The 16,390-nt window shown below is 36.2% G+C and overlaps 1 non-coding gene across 1 annotated transcript; it reads left to right on the top strand.

Moving 5' to 3' along the window:
- The first annotated feature begins 1,673 nt into the window (after positions 1-1,673).
- Positions 1,674-1,780, top strand: LOC141709380 (small nucleolar RNA R71). Its single transcript, XR_012569960.1, has one exon. It is a non-coding gene; the product is annotated as a small nucleolar RNA R71 (small nucleolar RNA).
- The last annotated feature ends 14,610 nt before the right edge of the window (positions 1,781-16,390 follow it).

Here is a 16,390-nt window from a genome sequence, read left to right as displayed (position 1 = left end):
TTTAGATATTGTAGTTGCTCATTGCCATCCTCATCATCACTGTGAAAATCCCCCACTAAGGACTTCTCTAATGCATCAGACATTAGCATATGATCAAGTTCTGAAGTAACCGCAGAATCAATCAAATCCACTTTTAAGCACTCCTCATCTTCTGTAGGGAATTTCATAGCTTTAAATACATTGAATGTCACATCCTGATCCTGCACCCTCATAGTAAGTTCACCTTTCTGCACATCTATCAAGGTACGGCCTGTAGCCAAGAAAGGTCTCCCCAAGATTATGGGAATCTTCTTATCTTCCTCGAAATCCAGAATAACAAAGTCTGCAGGAAAGAAAAGCTTATCCACCTTTACTAGCACATCCTCCACTATGCCTCATGGGTATGTAATAGAACGATCAACCAATTGTAGAGACATGTAGCTGGGTTTTGGATCAGGCAAATTCAACTTTTTGAAGATCGACAACGGCATCAGATTGATACTTGCTCCCAAATCACAAAGGCACTTGTCAAAAGACAACTTGCCAATGGTGCAAGGAATGGTGAAGCTACCTGGATCTTTAAGCTTTGGAGGTAACTTTTGTTGCAGCACATCACTATATTCTTCCGTTAGAGCAACGGTCTCAAGGTCATCCAGTTTCACCTTTCTTGAAAGAATACTCTTCATGAATTTCGCATAACTAGGCATTTGCTCTAGAGCCTCAGTGAAAGGTATATTGATGTGAAGTTTCTTGAACACCTCCAGAAACTTACCGAACTGCTTATCCAGCTTTTGTTGTTGCAATCTCTTAGGGAAAGGTGGTGGAGGATAGAGCTGTTTCTCCCATGTATTACCCTCAGGCAGAGTGTGTTCAACAGTAGTCTTCCTTGGTTCCGCCACTTTCTCCTTTTGCGTAGCTTCTTCATCACCAGCTTCAGCTTCTCCTTCTTTTGCTTGTTCAGCATCAGCAACTTTTCCAGACCTTAAGGTAATAGCCTTGACTTGCTCTTTAGCTTCCTTCCTGCCTGGCACTTCAGTATCACTGGGAAGTATGCCAGGTTGATGGTTGAGCACTACATTGGCGATTTAACCGATTTGACTTTCCAAGGTCTTGATAGAAACCGCCTGACTCTTGCACAACAGCTTAAGTTCCTCAAAATCAGCACTAGTGGGTGCAGCCGCACCTCACTGTTGAGGATATGATTGCCTTTGAGCATAATGCTGTGGTTGCTGGAATCCAGGTGGATTGAACTGTTTACTTACGCCTTGCTGATATGGTTCCTGAATAGCATTCTGATTATTACTCCAGCTGAAATTTGGATGATTTCTGTTGTTAGGATGATAAGTAGCTGGCACAGGCTGCTGCGATCGCTGATAATTGTTCACATACTGAACAGATTCATTAACAAGAGAACACTGATCCGTAGCATAAGAACCTGCACAAAGCTCACGGACCATAGCTATCTGATTGACTCCATAGGTGTAGCTGCATCAACTTCCAAAATACCTGCTACCTTCCCAGGCATCATCCTTTGAGTTGGGTTTTGATGCTCATTTGCAGCCATAGTCTCAATAAGATTATAAGCTTCGGTATAGCTTTTGGCCCACAAGGCGCCTCCAGCGGCTGCATCGAGCATGGGCCGAGATTGGGCCCCCAAACCATTATAGAAACCAGTGATCACCATCCAATCAGGCATTCCATGATGTGGACACTTTCTCAACATCTCCTTATAGCGCTCCCAAGCTTCGCACATAGATTCTGTAGGTTGCTGCGCAAACTGAGTAAGAGCACTCCTCATAGCAGCAGTCTTCGCCATTGGATAAAACTTCACCAGAAACTTTTGCGCAAGATCTTGCCAAGTGGTGATAGACCCAGCTCGTTCAGAATGTAACCAGACCTTAGCTATATCCCTCAGAGAGAATGGGAAAAGTCTCAGCTTGATAGCCTCATCAGTCATACCATTATATTTGAAAGTACTACAGATCTCGACAAAATTCCTTATGTGCATGTTGGGGTCTTCAGTCGCAGCACCTCCGAAAGAAACAGAATTTTGCACCATCTGAATAGTGCCCGACTTGATTTCAAAGGTGTTAGCCTGAATAGCCGGATGAAGAATGCTTGACTGAATGTCATCAATTTTGGGCTGAGAAAAGTCCATAAGAGATGGATATGCCGGAACAATAAGATCACCCATGATTAATGGTTCTTTCTGCTCACTACCTGAATCTGAATCTTCAAAATCTATCTTCTCCGGAATATCAAGAACTTCGTCTGTCTCCTCAGCCGTATCTAAAATCCTCTTGCGAGTACGAGAACGAGTTTGCATAAACGCTCGCTAAAGTACCTGAAACACAACCGGAAACAATAAGTAACACGTCTTAATCACTGAGTCCTAATGACCAATTATGGTAAGTACATAAACTAAACAAATACGCCGAGTCCCCGGCAGCGGCGCCAAAAACTTGTTATGGCGAAAACACGCGCTAATAACACACGCAAGTATACGCGTTTGCAAGTAATATAGAATACTTTCTAGTTCGTTCTCACAGAGACTCGGACTAATTATTGTTCAATTAAACTCACTCACCAATGTATGATTACTTCTCAATGTTAAGACAATAATACTTAGAATTGATTAACTAATTATTAACTACAATTAACCACTAGAATTAAACACTTAATTAACACTTGAATTAACAATATTAAAACACTCATAAGATCACAACTTCATTACTACTTCCTTCAATAGTCATTGTTATTTCCCTTAGCATGCAACAGTGATGATATTAATCGAATAACACGAAACTGATAAAACCAACTTTCATTGTACTAATACCATTCTACCAAACATCCACAATTAAGATAGAAGTTGAATAGGCATCAATTATGTTGAGTCCCTATATATCTACAGAAATTGACAACATAACGATTTAAGCACAAGTTATTCTTTATTGATTACACAGGGGGAATAAAACTGTAACACCCCCAAATCCGGGGTCGGGGATCCGGGTTGTCACGAGTTCCATTTCCCTTAATAACACCCAATGTTAATAATTAATCAACTACTCTGTACTGTGACCCCACAATAAACACACACACCACACGTTATAGTCTCAGAGATGAACATCCAAAAATAATCACAGGTCACTTTATTCCACAATTATCTGCCAATACACCTTAAAAGGTTTTCTGAATAAATTTACATTTTCCTTGCCATTATTACAATTCATAAGTATACATAAATATGGTACATCAAAAGTTGAAGCCTAGTCTATTGGTAGTTCCCACCTTAGCTACAACGACTTCAATGCCTATAGGAAGCTGCAGAACGTTTCCTATCCACTCGCGAATTGGGAGCTTGGTCCTGTTCATCTTGTCTATCTGATGTTGTGTGATGAAAGAAGAAAGCAAGGGTGAGCAGCAAACCCACCAAAATAATATGTATAATAATTTACAATATATGAGCCTTCTCATAGTACTCATGAAAGTCTTGGTCAAAAGAAATGAACCAAGTTTGATATCTTAATGCGATGAAGTCACAAAAATATTTAGTATATATACATATATACTTTTCAAAATCTTGGAAGTCCTCTTCCATGCATAATATACACAGAGTTCCAGTTTATAACTGTATAAAACTATCGTTGCAAAGTGATCTCATATATCTAACCTTGTCTCAACGTTTTTCTGAAAATCTTTGACATGCATAAGATAATCATTTACTAGGTATAAGTTTAAAAGATGAAGTTACAAGATACTCCAATATACTTATATCTTTTCCAAATACTACTTGAACTACCACCGTTGAAGTTATAATTAGTTCAAAAGTTCATCACATAGATGAGACTACAAGACAAGATTTGAATAGATTCAATCTTTGAATATCATTATAAATAATGAAGTTACGAGATACTTCATTAAATCCCGATATATATATACACCTATATATATACATTTCATACACTCCTTGAAAACCTCTGTTATGAAAATTATAAACAGAGTTGCAATATCCAATGAATTTGGAAAAGAGAAAACCTTGGCATAAACCTGATATCTTGCTGATCAGGCAAAGATACCAATAAGTAACCTTTTCTACTAGTAGATGGACGAATTCCCCACTGGTCATCACCCTGGCCGCAATAGGACCTTATGCTGGACTGCCACTCAGCCACTTACGCATTTGATGGACTCCCACTGAGCCACTTACACTTTCATGGACGCCCACTGAGCCCATGTTGCTTATGCCGACTCAAATAGATGAACTTACTTCCCGAACGATGGGCAAGTAATCAAGATATTTTCTCAAAACAGCAACCTCGTTGCGAATGTAAAATACACCACTGAGCCGGATCCCTCAAGTTTTGAACGAGTATTTAAATCCCCTTTAAAAGGAAGATCTTAAATATAAAAATGAGTTTTGGGATCCGCTCTAACTTTTAAAAATCATTTTGAAGACTCGAAAATACTTTAAAGAGTGTTTGGAGTAATGCTGATTTAATGAAATAAATCAGTCCCAATATATTAGAAATTATCTGAATATTATTATTTAAATAATATTTCCATAAAGAATAATCTTTATAAAAATAATTGAAGTAGAAGTTTTAAAACTTATACTTGAAATGAGTATTAAATAACCAAAGATATATTTATACGAAAGTACTATCTTTATTTGAATAATCAAATATAAGTTTGATTATCGACACCTTATTCTTTAATAAAATAAAGAATATAACTCAGCAAATAATCGGAGTCATAGATCCTCAAATGAATATTCAAATAATATTCATTAAATAATATAAACTGAGTCGTAAGCCCTCGAATGAATATTCAAATAATATTCAATAAATAATATAAAGGAGTCATAAGCCCTCGAATGAATATTCAAATAATATTCAAATAATAAAATAAAAAGAGTCATAAGTCCTCGAATGAATATTCAAAATAATATTCATTTAATAAAATAAAGAAGTCATAAGCCCTCGAATGAATATTCAAAATAATATTCATTTAATAAAATAAAAGGAGTTATAAGTCCTCGAATGAATATTCAAAATAATATTCATTTAATAAAATAAAGAAGTCATAAGCCCTCGAATGAATATTCGAATAATATTCAAATAATAAAATAAACTGAGTCATAAGCCCTCGTATGAATATTCAAATTAATATTCAATTAAGTAAAATAAAGGTATCGAATAAACCTTATTCGATCAATAGTTTTAAAAACTATATCCATATATATATATAAATATATATATATATAATATACTCGGGAACATCGACTCCCGGTTTAGAAATATGTTCACCTTTTATCCCCTATACTAAGGGTATACGCAACTACTTGCTTATTTCTAGCATAGGTATTATGCAACTATAAGCATTGAAATCAACAGATAGATAACCAGATTACGAAACAGACATACATATATACCATATCAGCATGCTCCAATATATCGCAAAATTTGCTAATAACAATCATGCACTATCACAAGATAATGCATATACATATATTTACATCCCAACAACAGTATATCGGGTAGAAAACTTGTCTGAGCGACTGGGGGTTACGAATGGCTCGGGACGAGTCTGGTAACCTATAAACAACAAGTAAGTTGGAATTAAACCAAAGTCACTTGTAAATCTATACTCTAACCAACTCAGACTCTAACGATTGTTTTGCGCTTACTGATTCTCTTAAGTCACTCGAGTACCCTCGGCTCCACCATTTTTAATAAATTAACCATTACGAGTTTTAAAGCGATTCCTTCGCGAGTGTCTTACCAACTGCCTAACACTCTTACCATAATTGTTTCATACATTAATTAACCCTTTTTGGTCTTTAACCTATGTTTCAAAGTAAGGCGAGGGGAAAAGTTTCGTTCGCGAAACGCCGTTACTTAAAACGGTCATTTCTCCTAAACCGTACATCGGAATCAAACGAACTACATATCAAAACGAAGCTCGTAACATGAACTATCTAAACATGGCAATGGTCATAATCTAGCAGGGAGTTCTCGGGTCCAAATGTTATGAACAAAAGCAGTCTAAAGTAAATCAGACATTACGACGGCTATGTTTACGCGATTACCAATGTTTAAACTACTCCAATTAACCACCAACCAACTCATAACCATCAATACAACAAAAATTCACCGAAACCATACCACATCAGTCCATAATCTCCAAGGTTTTCAACTCAAACAACCACAATCAAGACCTATGAACTATAATCAAGCTTCAATTACCAAAACACTTCTAAATCAAACCAAACTACTAATAATCACAATCCATGCTTCTCATTTCACAAAACCAACCATTAAACTTACTAACAAATAAAGTAAAGGCTAGGGTTTGAATTTTATACCTTCCTTGGGAGGTGTTAAGTTGCTAGGAAGCCTTAGGGAGCCTCCTACAAGCTTGATCTTTCCAAAGAAATCAAGAACACAAAGTTAGGCTTTGAAGTTTCTAAAAGTCCGATTTAAAGAACTGTAAAAATGAGGGTCTTACCATGATTATTTGGATGAGACTTGTGAACAAGAGTTGTAGACCATCTCAATACCTTTCCAATGAGCTATAGAACACAATATTAATACCTTTCCAATGAGCTATAGAACACAATATTTGAGTGAGAAATGAAGGAGATACAGCAGTTTTAGTGTGCTGGTTCTGTTTTGGCCGAGAGCAATGGAAATGGGGGAGGAAATGCTTTTGCTTTCTTGTGTTGGTGGAATAATGTGGTGGATAATGATGGGTTCTCTTGATATTTTTCTAGATTAATAATAAACAAAGGAGTTAGTGGAAGATGATCTCACCATTTGCCATGTGTTGGTGATTTGTGGTGAGATGAGATCATCCCTAGTTAACTATATAATTAACTAGTCATTCCTTCCTAACTATCACTTGGTTTCTTGTTTGATCAACCATCCACTTGCCTTGCCACTTGCAAAGGTATTTACAAGAGTCGTTATTCATTTCTTTGTCCGGTTATCACTCAATCTCGTTGATCGTTTGGTTAAATACCTTAATGGTTTTATTGATAAAATCTTCTTGGTATTTTTAATACCTAAATTAATTCTCCTTTATAATCCTTGAATTTAAAATACTTCATCTTAATATTAATTCCTTAAATCCCTTAATGTCTGGTGGAAATCTCGGGGAAAAATAAAAGTGCTCGTTTTCAAAATTCGACAGCTTTTACATACACTTATTTTCTTTATGGAATACTAATACGATCTTAGAATTTCCATAACAGTACTCCTATATATCGTGGTCTGATAATTTTTCTTAATCAGCATTGTCAGCAAAAGTTACTATTCATCCGGGTTTCAAAAATCTCCAAAAATTGGGGTTATTACAGTCTCCCCTCCTTAAAAGGATTCCGTCCCGGAATCAGATAGAAAATAGTTGGGGATGCTTTTCTAGCATTGTGCCTTCTAACTCTCTAGTCAATTTTCCACATTATGGTTCTACCACCAAACTCTGACTAGTTTGATAACCCTTCTCCTAAGCACTTGTCCCTTTTCGATCTATAACCCTTCCTGGTTGCTCCATATAGGTTACGTCTGGTTGCATGTCTATGCGCTCATATGCCCTTATTTATCTGGCATCCGAATTACATTTTCTTAACATTGATACGTGGAACACGTTATGAACTTGCTACATATTCGGGGGTAGGGCTAGCTCATATGCTATCTTCCCAATATGTCTTAATATATCCAAGGGTCCAACAATTCGTGGACTTAGCTTCCCTTTCTTTCCGAACCTCATCCTTCCTTTCCAAGGGAATACCTATAACAACACTAGGTCCCCCACTTCCTATTCCTTGTCTTTTCGTGTCAAATCAACATACTTCGTGTTCCCAGCTTGGGCTACTACCAGCCATCCTCTGATTAAAATCTATTATATCCTTGATCCTTTGGACTACTGCGGGTCCGAGCATCTTGCGCTCTACAACTTCATCCTAACATAAGGGAGATCGACATTGTCTTCCCTCAAGGATCTCATAAGGCGATATCTCAATACTGACATATGATCTATTATCGTAAGAAAACTCAATCCGTGTTAAGTGATCATTCCAAATTCTTTCAAGTCTATTGCACAAACTCTCATTATAGCTTTTAACATTAGAGCTTTTGCTTCTCAATACCCATTCTTTTCCAGTTCGTAATCGCTACTGCCCTCCGTTCCTAATATTATACTGGTTATACTTTTGCTCGTTAGTATTCTATAACCTTTTAATAACCACGTCAACCTTAGTATCACTAACGCGTTAGAAGCGGAATACCACCATACTTGGTACCACTTCCTTTCTAGCAGCCTCCATCTTCGAAAGCTTGATCCATCATATAGAAGTAAAGGAATTTGTTGAGAGATCACTATGATCATGAACACTTATTATATTGCATCGTTAGTACAGAAGGTGGCCAATCTTTAGTACTTGACAAGCAATTAAACAACAGCTGGTATCCTACTCGGCTTCTATCACACAGATAGAAAGTCATTCGGCAATACCTCCCTTTCTGGAAGGGTTGTTCTTCTCAGTTTATATGAAATGAAAAGAAGAGAAAAGAACGAATTGAAGAGAATTGTATATATGAAAAAAAAAATATACTGCCACAAAATATCTGGCTTGGAATCTACCTCTGAACTATAGAGGTTTGTCATAGGAGAACAAAACATATGTGTATATATATCAAGTATTATAGCATCGTATTTCACATGCCTAAATATTTTTGCTATTCCATCCATCATTCCATGGACCCATGCTCTTCCTCGAGCTTATACACAATCACCTTTGAAACTCCTTCGATACCGAAAATCGAACCTGGGATCTCATTCTAGACATCATCGTTACTTGAATTCTATGCTTGCACCGTAACCTTCCTCGTATAATAATACGACTCTCTATTGATAAGAAAGAATAAATATTCAATAGGTAGATACTCTACTTAATTAGTCTATCAATGATAACTTATACACTACCACGACCCGTTTAGTGGTACTCAATCTCAACATCCATTCCAATACAACTCTCACGGTTGTAAGTAATTAGCTCATTACTCTCAGAATCATTCCTGCATTACTATGGCCCACCATTGACCTACTGTAGTCATTCATTTTCCATGAAGTCTTAATATCTAACCATACGGAGTCCATACATGTCGTATAGAATACTTCTAAGGTGTTAACATAATCACCAATCATAATTCATGAAGAACACTCCAAACTCTGACGTACTTTCATGACATGAAGTAGATAAAATTGCAGAAGAGTTTCAGTCAAAGCAACGATAGCAGGTTAATACCATTCTTAATCGTATGCCTTAAATAGAAGACTTAACTCAAGGGTTCGTCTAGTCCTTTTTGAAACATGGTCCTGGCTTATCTCAAGATAGTATCTTCTGAGATAGATAGCCCGCTCATGGCGATTACACGAATTAAACCTTTACCAACTACTATTACGGTTGGGTATTGCACAGTCATCAGAAGGAATGTCAATCTTCCAAACCATAATACAACCTTCTTAGCTTTAACCATCATCAATGTATTCCTTTGGCACAAGCGCCTACAATTATCCTCTTACCTTTAAAGTGTCAGCCACCTCTTTGGCCTTTCCTGATAGTAAAATTTCCTTATAGTCAATGTCATTTTAACCACCTCCAAATAAATTTTCTACCTCATTTCAATCACAGCTTATGTGAAGATGTTTTCCTTAAAATCTGATGAGTAAAAAAAAATATCACCATTTTTCCATAAGTTATTTCCTCAGTCTTTAGAGGTTAATCACTGTCACGACTGACTCTCAATCATACATAGAACATCTTTTATCTTAAATCCTAATTGCCCTGAACAATTTCGACCATTACTGGTTTGATCCATACTTTCTCGTGGTTTAACACGTGCCCCACTTGGCATCATTATAATTACTTCATATTTCCTTTATCAATATTTCTATTCTTGAGAATTTTGAATATTACCTTTCTTTCTTGTAAAACCTCTTAGGTTATTTTTGAATCGTTCCTCCTGTATTCCCTAGATACATGGCATATCAAGATACCGTTTATTAATACCAGAATCATTGTCTATATACTTCTGAAAAATTTCTCCACTGATTCTTAAAGGTTGTTATTACCTTAATCCTTTCCAATTCATATTGTCAAAACTTATACTATCCCTATTAAGGGTGAAATGTCAACCTTTATGCATTCCCCTAGGATTTGTTTTAAGTTACCGATATTCTATCCTTAATTCCACCTTTAAAAAGGTACAAGCATCCTTCCATGGATAAATAAAGTCATATATCCCTGATAAGGGTATCTTATTCAATCATTTCCACCTCGATAGTCTATACCGAATTTCACAATAGCATCCTTATTCAAGTTAAGGTCAATCCACATGGCCTCCAAAAGATAAAAATGGTTATCCGCTTTTCTTTCCTGATTTGGTAATGATCACATGGATGATCTGGAAGATATTGGTCGTGTTCAACGTGAACTTCTTCTTAATAAATCCTTATTTACTTTTGTTGTTTATCTCAACAGTCATCTCAATGTTAGGATATCTTTCATACCTGGCGTCTCCCTTCCTGGGTATCAAGCCACCGGTCTTACACTTCACATTCTAGAAGGTCACTTCCTTCATCCAATTTTCCTAATTTCTTACTTCCTTGTCTCCTCAGTCTATCCGCGTCTCAATATTTATCCTTCGAACTATCTCAAGGTTTCCTCAAATCCTCCCAACTTACAGGGGATAAAATATATTTATCTCTTATGCCTTCAACCATCAATTTAACTCATGGTGAATCACCCTCATCCTGAAGATTACATACTTTTCTATTTCTATTGCTACGAGTCTTTAGGGTTTCCTCATACCCAACTTCCTTATCATTCTTCAAACTCTATTGCCTTTATATTCCTTTCCACTTCAGTTTCTTTTTATTTTCCTTTCTCTTATCATTATTTCATGAACCAACACAACATAAGCATTGATTTCAAATATCCCGTCATTCTGGATTCGTGTCCTCCGAACGAATCTTGATAACTTTTACAACTTAGATTCATAATTCATAATACTCATCCGCTTTTGTTCTAGCTCCAAAGCTTTTACACTACCTCCATAACCTTGGGAAGTACTTTCCCGAAAATAATTGTCTGAACTTAAATCAGTTTATTATAATCTCTTGCTCCGTGCCTTCCTTGGCCTTTCACCAGCGGGTGGCCTCTCTCTTAGGAGGGTAAGTGATAAAAATAGTCTTTTGTGATTCGTCAATCATTTAGAATCTCAAATGATTCATGTATTTCCTTTAGCCAGGCTCTTGCCTCGACTGGGTCAGCTTGTTCCTTGGAACTCTGAGAGCTTAGCGACTTAAAGGTCCTGAAAGAATTTCTCACTGCATTGTTTCCTCAGGGTGGTGGTTGGGGATAATAGTCTAAGTTCTGTCTAGACTGGTCCATAAATTGTCGTATAGGAGTACCATCTCGGGTCTCCTTTCCTTACTCGACTTTCTGTTTCCTTAGTATGAAATGTTTCAACCTTCTCCCATAATCGGGGTTATCTTATACATTAAAACCTTGTTTTCCACTCTATTATGTTATGGGTTCTTTCTTTCTTGATGGCAACCTCCCTGACTATCACATTCAGGGTTTGCCCTAAATCTTATTCCTCAAACTATGGCTCTCATCTAAGTTCTCATCCTTAAGCTCTTGAACTTTTGGAACCCAATTTCTGTAGGAACACCTCACTATACCCTTATCATCTTTCTCGGTGTGGATCTCTTCTCCAGTTATTGACTCTCTGCCTTCATTCATCACTTTTTTCTGATGCAATATGTTCTTTTCCAAAAATTTGGTCTGTATTGCAATCTCAAACAGCTTTTCGGTACCGGCTCCGGTTACCTTCACTTCTATTTCCATTTTCTCAAAATCTCTTATAAACTATCCCAAAGACATTATCATCTTGGGTCTCTCCTTTTTACTAAGGGCATCAGCCACCACATTGGCTTTCCCCGAATGATAAAGAATCTCCCAATCATAATTCTTGATTAGCTCTAACCGCCTCCTCTGGCGTATGTTGAGCTCTTTCTACGTAAAAATGTACTAGAGCTCATATGGTTTGTGTAAATCTTGTAGTTCTCTCCATACAAGTAGTGCCTCCAATCTTTAGGGAAAAACTATTGCCACGAGCCCAAGCTCATGGGTGGGGATATCGAATTTTATATTCCCTTAATTTTCTTGACGCGTACGCGAGTACCTTGTTGTGCTGTATAAGAGCACCCTAATTCCTTATGCGAAGCGTCAATACAAACCACAAAATCTCTTTTTTCCATCCGGCAATGCCAACATAGGGGCCATCACCAATCTTTGCTTCAGTTCTTGAAAGCTGTTCTCGCATTTCTCTGTCCATTCGAACTTTTGAGTCTTACGAGTAAGTCATGTTAAAGGGGCTGCTATCTTTACAAACTTGAACGAACCTCCGGTAGTGACCAGCCAATCCTACCTCTGGTAATTCCCCTAACCATGGTCATCAATTCCTCAGTGGTCCTTTATTCATTCTTGACAGGACCCTCCACGGGATTCTTCTCAGCGATAATCCCTTCTAGGACAACATCCTTAACCGCTACATCCTCAATATGAACATCATCCGGTCCCGTGTTAGGATGCTCTATTGGATCCACAATCTGATCTCCAATAACTAATGAAACATCATCGCGTTGTTGCTTCTCAACCTCAGGGTTCGGAGTCCCGCTAATATATATGATAACGAACTACGCTTCTATCACGATATTTATAAGGGTTCCCATAACGGTTTTAACTGTCAGTACTACGTTAGGTAGCCCGACTATGAACTTGGCAAGAGTTCTTATTATCTTAGTGAACTTATTATCTTAACGTCACATCATCTCTGAGGTTTATAACGCTTGGCTCAGATACCATTTCTGTAACACCCTCAAATCCGGGGTCGGGGATCCGGGTTGTCACGAGTTCCATTTCCCTTAATAACACCCAATCTTAATAATTAATCAACTACTCTGTACTGTGACCCCACAATAAACACACACACCACACGTTATAGTCTCAGAGATGAACATCCAAAAATAATCACAGGTCACTTTATTCCACAATTATCTGCCAATACACCTTAAAAGGTTTTCTGAATAAATTTACATTTTCCTTGCCATTATTACAATTCATAAGTATACATAAATCTGGTACATCAAAAGTTGAAGCCTAGTCTATTGGTAGTTCCCACCTTAGCTACAACGACTTCAATGCCTATAGGAAGCTGCAGAACGTTTCCTATCCGCTCGCGAATTGGGAGCTTGGTCCTGTTCATCTTGTCTATCTGATGTTGTGTGATGAAAGAAGAAAGCAAGGGTGAGCAGCAAGCCCACCAAAATAATATGTATAATAATTTACAATATATGAGCCTTCTCATAGTACTCATGAAAGTCTTGGTCAAAAGAAATGAACCAAGTTTGATATCTTAATGCGATGAAGTCACAAAAATATTCAGTATATATACATATATACTTTTCAAAATCTTGGAAGTCCTCTTCCATGCATAATATACACAGAGTTCCAGTTTATAACTGTATAAAACTATCGTTGCAAGGTGATCTCATATATCTAACCTTGTCTCAACATTTTTCTGAAAATCTTTGACATGCATAAGATAATCATTTACTAGGTATAAGTTTAAAAGATGAAGTTACAAGATACTCCAATATACTTATATCTTTTCCAAATATTACTTGAACTACCACCGTTCAAGTTATAATTAGTTCAAAAGTTCATCACATAGATGAGACTACAAGACAATATTTGAATAGATTCAATCTTTGAATATCATTATAAATAATGAAGTTACGAGATACTTCATTAAATCCCGATATATATATACACCTATATATATACATTTCATACACTCCTTGAAAACCTCTGTTATGAAAATTATAAACAGAGTTGCAATATCCAATGAATTTGGAAAGGAGAAAACCTTGGCATAAACCTGATATCTTGCTGATCAGGCAAAGATACCAATAAGTAACCTTTTCTACTAGTAGATGGACGAATTCCCCACTGGTCATCACCCTGGCCGCAATAGGACCTTATGCTGGACTGCCACTCAGCCACTTACGCATTTGATGGACTCCCACTGAGCCACTTACACTTTCATGGACGCCCACTGAGCCCATGTTGCTTATGCCGACTCAAATAGATGAACTTACTTCCCGAATGATGGGCAAGTAATCAAGATGTTTTCTCAAAACAGCAACCTCGTTACGAATGTAAAATACACCACTGAGCCGGATCCCTCAAGTTTTGAACGAGTATTTAAATCCCCTTTAAAAGGAAGATCTTAAATATAAAAATGAGTTTTGGGATCCGCTCTAACTTTTAAAAATCATTTTGAAGACTCGAAAATACTTTAAAGAGTGTTTGGAGTAATGCTGATTTAATGAAATAAATCAGTCCCAATATATTAGAAATTATCTGAATATTATTATTTAAATAATATTCCCATAAAGAATAATCTTTATAAAAATAATTGAAGTAGAAGTTTTAAAACTTATACTTGAAATGAGTATTAAATAACCAAAGATATACTTATACGAAAGTACTATCTTTATTTGAATAATCAAATATAAGTTTGATTATCGACACCTTATTCTTTAATAAAATAAAGAATATAACTCAGCAAATAATCGGAGTCATAGATCCTCAAATGAATATTCAAATAATATTCATTAAATAATATAAACTGAGTCGTAAGCCCTCGAATGAATATTCAAATAATATTAAATAAATAATATAAAGGGGTCATAAGCCCTCGAATGAATATTCAAATAATATTCAAATAATAAAATAAAAGGAGTCATAAGTCCTCGAATGAATATTCAAAATAATATTCATTTAATAAAATAAAGAAGTCATAAGCCCTCGAATGAATATTCAAAATAATATTAATTTAATAAAATAAAAGGAGTCATAAGTCCTCGAATGAATATTCAAAATAATATTCATTTAATAAAATAAAGAACTCATAAGCCCTCGAATGAATATTCGAATAATATTCAAATAATAAAATAAACTGAGTCATAAGCCCTCGTATGAATATTCAAATTAATATTCAATTAAGTAAAATAAAGGTATCGAATAAACCTTATTCGATCAATAGTTTTAAAAACTATATCCATATATATATATAAATATATATATATATAATATACTCGGGAACATCGACTCCCGGTTTAGAAATATGTTCACCTTTTATCCCCTATACTAAGGGTATACGCAACTACTTGCTTATTTCTAGCATAGGTATTATGCAACTATAAGCATTGAAATCAACAGATAGATAACCAGATTACGAAACAGACATGCATATATACCATATCAGCATGCTCCAATATATCGCAAAATTTGCTAATAACAATCATGCACTATCATAAGATAATGCATATACATATATTTACATCACAACAACAGTATATCGGGTAAAAAACTTGCCTGAGCGACTGGGGGTTACGAATGGCTCGGGACGAGTCTGGTAACCTATAAACAACAAGTAATTTGGAATTAAACCAAAGTCACTTGTAAATCTATACTCTAACCAACTCAGACTCTAACGATTGTTTTGCGCTTACTGATTCTCTTAAGTCACTCGAGTACCCTCGGCTCCACCATTTTTAATAAATTAACTATTACGAGTTTTAAAGTGATTCCTTCGCGAGTGTCTTACCAACTGCCTAACACTCTTACCATAATTGTTTCATACATTAATTAACCCTTTTTGGTCTTTAACCTATGTTTCAAAGTAAGGCGATGGGAAAAGTTTCGTTCGCGAAATGCCGTTACTTAAAACGGTCATTTCTCCTAAACCGTACATCGGAATCAAACGAACTATATATCAAAACGAAGCTCGTAACATGAACTATCTAAACATGGCAATGGTCATAATCTAGCAGGGAGTTCTCGGGTCCAAATGTTATGAACAAAAGCAGTCTAAAGTAAATCAGACATTACGACGGCTATGTTTACGCGATTACCAATGTTTAAACTACTCCAATTAACCACCAACCAACTCATAACCATCAATACAACAAAAATTCACCTAAACCATACCATATAAGTCCATAATCTCCAAGTTTTTCAACTCAAACAACCACAATCAAGACCTATGAACTATAATCAAGCTCCAATTACCAAAACACTTCCAAATCAAACCAAACTACTAATAATCACAATCCATACTTCTCATTTCACAAAACCAACCATTAAACTTACTAACAAATAAAGTAAAGGATAGGGTTTGAATTTTATACCTTCCTTGGGAGGTTTTAAGTTGCTAGGAAGCCTTAGGGAGCCTCCTACAAGCTTGATCTTTCCAAAGAAATCAAGAACACAAAGTTA

Source organism: Apium graveolens, chromosome 2 (assembly GCF_009905375.1).
Source record: "Apium graveolens cultivar Ventura chromosome 2, ASM990537v1, whole genome shotgun sequence".
Classification (NCBI taxonomy): domain Eukaryota; kingdom Viridiplantae; phylum Streptophyta; class Magnoliopsida; order Apiales; family Apiaceae; genus Apium; species Apium graveolens.
Note: the sequence above shows the minus strand (reverse complement) of the source record. Positions and strands in the feature narration are given on the sequence as shown.